Raw genomic sequence first — 6,000 nt, 5'->3', positions numbered from 1 at the left:
GCCCATTGTCTCTATATCGTGAGGAAGGTGATGGCCTATCACTAAACTATTAATCCAGAATCTCAGCTAATGTTAACATAGAACACTACAGCACAAACAGGCCCTTCGGCCCACAAGTTGCACCGATCACATCTATACCTACCAAGCCGTAGAACTATCTGTAACTTCCAATGCCATTAGATCCCATTTACTCATCCAGAAGTCTATTACAAGACCCCAGCAAGTTCGCCTCTACCACCACTGACGGCAGCCGATTCCATTCACTCACCACCCTCCGAGTGAAAAACTTTTCCCTAACATCTCCTCTGTACTTGCTTCCCAGCACCTTAAACCTGTGTCCTCTTGTAGCGACCATTTCAGCCCTGGGAAATAGCCTCTGAGAATCCACCCTATCTATGCCTCTCAACATTTGATACACCTCTATCAGGTTGCCTCTCAACCTTCGTCTCTCCAGGGAGAAGAGACCGAGCTCCCTCAACCTATCTTCATAAGGCATGCCTCCCAATCCAGGCAACATCCTTGTAAATCTCCTCTGCACCCTCTCAATAGCTTCCACATCCTTCCTGTAGTGAGGCGACCAGAACTGCGCACAGTACTCCAAGTGGGATCTGACAAGGGTCCTAGAAAGTTGCAGCATTACCTGGGGACTTGGGTTTGATTCCCACCATGGCAGGGGGTGGCATTGAATAAAAAAAATCTGGAATTAAGAACCTACTGATGACCATGAAGCCATTGTTGATTGTTGGAAAAACCCATCTGGGTCACTAATACCCTTTCGGGAAGGAAATCTGCCGCCCTTACCTGGTCTGGCCTACATGTGACTCCAGAGCCACAGCAATGTGGTTGACTCCCAATTATCCTTGGGGAAACCAGGGATGGCCAATAAATGCTGGCCAGCCAGTGATGCCCTTGTCCCATGCAGGAACAAAGGTACAGCACAGGAACAGGCCCTTCGGCCCACCAAGCCGGCACTGATCACGTTGCCCGATCTAGACCAACTGCCTCTATCTCTCTAATCCCTGTCTGTTCTTGTGACTACAGCAAGAAGTCTGACAACACCAGGTTTCAGTCCAACCAATTTATTTGATAGTAAACTCACAAGCTCCCGAAAGCTTGTGAGTTTACTGTCAAATAAATTGGTTGGACTTAAACCTGGTGTTGTCAGACTTCTTACTGGCGTTGGACTGGGGTAAACACAGTATCTCCACATCATGTTCTTGTGACTATCCAGGTAAGTCTTAAATAAGTAAAAACAAGATGCCACTCAGCCAATTTCCAAACCAATTTGTTCTCAATTCCATAACTTGTGGCTCACAGCACTCACAGTGAGGTACTTTAACAAATGCCTTCAGCAAGTCCATGTGAATAACCTGCATTCTCTGTCCATTAATTTAGTCAGCTAGAAGCTCCAGGTTTAAATCACGTCGCAGGAGCTGGTGACCAAGGAAGGCGCGTGCACTCATAGTGAGGTCAAACAGCTTGAGTATCAATATCACCTCACCGTGGTACCTACCCACTCAGGCCAGGGTAAATGGCCCTGTGACCACTACTACAAAGCCAAACAGGGGAGGGAGCTTCCCCCAGTGTCCTGGAGTTAATATTTGTCCTTTCAGCAACATTTAAACAGGTTATTCTCACATTGCTGTTGGAGGGAGCTTGCTGTGCACAAATTGGCTGCTGGACTTCCTGTGTTGCCACGGTGACTACAATTCACTGGCTGCAAAGAGATTTGAAACGTGCTTTAAGAGTGCCAAAGCCTTCTTTAATTTTCCATAAACTGCAAAGCAGTTGTCGAAACCCCTTTGCCGCCTGTCCCACCTTGGAGAGGCAGTACTGGGATGATCGAATTAGTGGACAGTCCGGCCTGCCCTGTCACACTTCCAGCAGCCAAGGCAGCTTTGTGGACACGTCCAGCTGTGATGTTCGTCTTTCAGAACGTGGTCAGCAGCCTGCAGATCAGCCTTTAACCAGCAGGTGGTGGTGTTGCTCTGAGTTGTCAGTTCAATCCTCACCACACAAAATAACAGGAATGTGGACACCAGAGAGAGAGAGACTTTGCCAAGTGCCATTTTGTGGTAAATTTAAAACGTATTTGAGTCATCCGATGTTAAAAGGATGTGGCTGCTGTAGTCAGCTGATGTTCTCATGACCGCAGAGTCACAGAATCTTACAGTGCAGAAGAGGCCCTTCGGCCCATCGAGTCTGCACCAGCCCTGACCTGCCCACCTAGTCCCACTTGCCAGCACTTGGCCTATACCCTGGAATGTTATGACGTGCCAAGTGCTCACCCAGGTACTTTTTAAAGGATGTGAGGCATCCCGCCTCCTCCACCGTCCCAGGCAGCGCATTCCAGTCCCTCACCACCCTCGGGGTAAAAAAGCTTTTCCTCAAATCCCCCCTAAACCTCCCACCCCCTCACTTTTAACTTGTGTCTCCTCGCGACTGACCCTTCAACTATGGGGAACAGCTGCTCCCTGTCCACCCTGTCTGTGCCCCTCATGATCTTTAACACCTCAATCACGTCGCCCCTCAGTCTTCTCTGCTCCAGAGAAAACAACTCAAGTCCGTCCAACCTCTTTTTATAAATTAAATGCTCCCATCCCAGGCAGCATCCTGGTGAATCTCCTCTGCACCCCCTCCAGAGCAATCACATCCTTCCGATAATGTGGCATCCAGAACTGCACACCAGTGTGGCCTCACCAAAGTTTTATACAACTCCGTCATGACCTCCCTGCTTTTGTAATCCCCCGATTGATAAAGGCCAGTTTGCCTTTTTCACCACCCTGTTAATCTGCCTTTTCGCCTTCAGAGATCTAATAGAAACATAGACAAACTACAGCGCAAACAGGCCCTTCGGCCCACAAGTTGCGCCGATCATGCCCCTACCTACTAGGCTTACCTATAACCCTCTATCTTACTAAGTTCCATGTAAATATCCAAAAGTCTCTTAAAAGACCCTATCGAAACCACCTCCACCACCACTGCTGGCAGCTGATTCCACTCACCCACCACTCTCTGAGTGAAAAACTTACCCCTGACATCTCCAAAACCTTACCCCGACATCTCCAAAAACTTACCCCTGACATCTCCAAAACCTTACCCCGACATCTCCAAAAACTTACCCCTGACATCTCCAAAAACCTATCCCTGACATCTCCAAAAACTTACCCCTGATATCTCCAAAAACCTACCCCTGACATCTCCAAAAACTTACCCCTGATATCTCCAAAAACTTACCCCTGATATCTCCAAAAACTTACCCCTGATATCTCCAAAAACTTACCCCTGACATCTCCAAAAACTTACCCCGACATCTCCAAAAACTTACCCCTGATATCTCCAAAAACTTAGCCCTGATATCTCCAAAAACTTATCCCTGATATCTCCAAAAACTTACCCCTGACATCTCCAAAAACTTACCCCGACATCTCCAAAAACTTACCCCTGATATCTCCAAAAACTTACCCCGACATCTCCAAAAACTTACCCCGACATCTCCAAAAACTTACCCCGACATCTCCAAAAACTTACCCCTGATATCTCCAAAAACTTACCCCGATATCTCCAAAAACTTACCCCGATATCTCCAAAAACTTACCCCTGATATCTCCAAAAACTTACCCCGATATCTCCAAAAACTTACCCCGATATCTCCAAAAACTTACCCCTGATATCTCCAAAAACTTACCCCGATATCTCCAAAAACTTACCCCCGACATCTCCAAAAACTTACCCCGATATCTCCAAAAACTTACCCCTGATATCTCCAAAAACTTACCCCGATATCTCCAAAAACTTACCCCGATATCTCCAAAAACTTACCCCTGATATCTCCAAAAACTTACCCCTGACATCTCCAAAACCTTACCCCGACATCTCCAAAAACTTACCCTTGACATCTCCAAAACCTTACCCCGACATCTCCAGATCTATGGGCAAACACGCCGAAGGTCCCTTTGTCCTTTGGAACTTCCCAGTGTCAGACCCTTCATGGTATACTTCCTTGTCTAATTACTCCAGTTCTGGAGTTCAGATGAATGAGGGAGGGATCCCATAGAGACTTATAAAATTCTAACAGGACTAGACAGGGTAGATGCAGGGAGGATGTTCCCGATGGTGGGGGGAGTCCAGAACCAGGGGGTCACAGTCTGAGGATTGGGGGTAGACCATTTAGGACGGAGGTGAGGAGACATTTCTTCATCCGGTGAGCCTGTGGAATTCATTCCCACAGGAAGTAGCTGATGCCAAAACATTGAATGTATTCAAGAGGTGGCTGGATATAGCACTTGGGGTGAATGGGATCAAAGGTTATGGGGAGAAAGCAGGATTAGGCTATTGAGTTGGACAATCAGCCATATTCTTAATGAATGGTGGAGCAGGATCGAAGGGCCGAATGGCCTCCTCCTGCTCTTATCTCCTATGTCTCTATGTTTCCTTCTTCCAGGTTTGATGGATATTTCGGGTGAGTGATGTGGGTCTGGTCTTGGGGTGCAGTGAGTGAGCAGAAGTTCCAGGTTCGAGTCCCACCCCAGGACCTGATGTCCAAAGCAGATGCATTCATCACGTGGCCAAAACAGGGTGACTATCAGCCAGTGAATCTTCCCTGTGCGCCTGATGGCAGGCAGGAGGAGAGTTTCCTGGTCAGACAGACTGACTGAAGTCTGACAAGAAAGGCAGTAACAGAATAATGGGTGATCTTTAAGGAGGAGACGTCTCTGGCACGGACTAGGAACACTCCATTCAGAGGAAAAGGTAGAGGATCAAAGGCAATGATGATTTCTTGCAAACTGTGCCCAGCAGACCTTCTACTATCTATCTCTTTTTGTGCTTCTAAAACTTTATTCTCACTCTTTTAAACTCTCTAACAATGGCTCTAATTCAATCTCTTACAGTTTTAGAACAAAGAACAAAGAACAACCCAGCATGGGAAACAGGCCCTTCGGCCCAACAAGCCCGCGCCGCCGCATCACCCGACACCTATTCTACCCTGCGTGTCTACGAATAGAACCCCTGACTTAGCCAGATTCAGGGGAGAATAGTGTCAATTTGGTAAACCAATCAGCCCAAGAGCACATCTTTGGGGTGTGGGAGGAAACCGGAGCGCCCGGAGGAAACCCACGCATCCACAGGGAGAATGCGCAAACTCCCACAGACACAGGCCCAAATCCATGTATCTGCACAGCTAGCAGTGCTAGTCACCGAGCTGTTGCGGCGCCCGTCTACCGGTCCAGGATCAAGCACACACACCGGCACGAAGTACTAGGCCACTCCCGGAACCTCCAAGAGCAGCCCACGCACGACCCACCGTGTGCATGCCCCTCGTGTTTTGGCGCACAAAGTTGATTTTTCTCTGCACCCAGCTATGATTACATTCTGCACTCTCTCCTCTCCTTCTCTGTGAACGGTATGCTCTGTCTGTATAGCGCGCAAGAAACAATACTTCTCACTCTGTACTAATACACGCGACAATAATAAATCAAACCAAATTGGATGACGAGGGAATTATGGGTGTGTGATACCTGTCAGGTGAACTATTTGAGTGAAATCCAGACCAAATCCAGTGAGCTGTGAGAGGAAGAGGTGGGATTGGTAGAGAGGAGATTTGATACAGGGATCATGATAGGTGAGGTTGGGGAAGAAAAGCAGTTTTTCCTTTGAGGTGAAGGTGAATGTGTCCATCCTCGGGGTGTTTGGTCGATTCTGACGGCTGTGTGGGTGACATTTAAGTTATGGAGAGATGTTGGATAAGGCTGGGATTGTTTTCGTTGGAGTAGAGAAGACTGAGGGCGGGGTGGGGCGGGGGGGTGGGATCTGATCGAGGTGTTCATGATTATGAGGGACATGGACAGAGTGGATAGGGAGCAGCTGTTCCCCTGAGTTGAAGGGTCAGTTATGAGAGGACAATACGTTCAAAGTGAAAGGCAGGAGGTTAAGAACATAAGAACATAAGAAATAGGAACAGGAGTAGGCCATCTGGCCCTTCGAGCCTGCCCCGCCATT

This window comes from Carcharhinus amblyrhynchos, chromosome 10 (genome assembly GCF_965287045.1).
Source record: "Carcharhinus amblyrhynchos chromosome 10, sCarAmb.v2.hapA, whole genome shotgun sequence".
NCBI lineage: Eukaryota > Metazoa > Chordata > Chondrichthyes > Carcharhiniformes > Carcharhinidae > Carcharhinus > Carcharhinus amblyrhynchos.
This window is presented reverse-complemented; position numbering follows the sequence as displayed.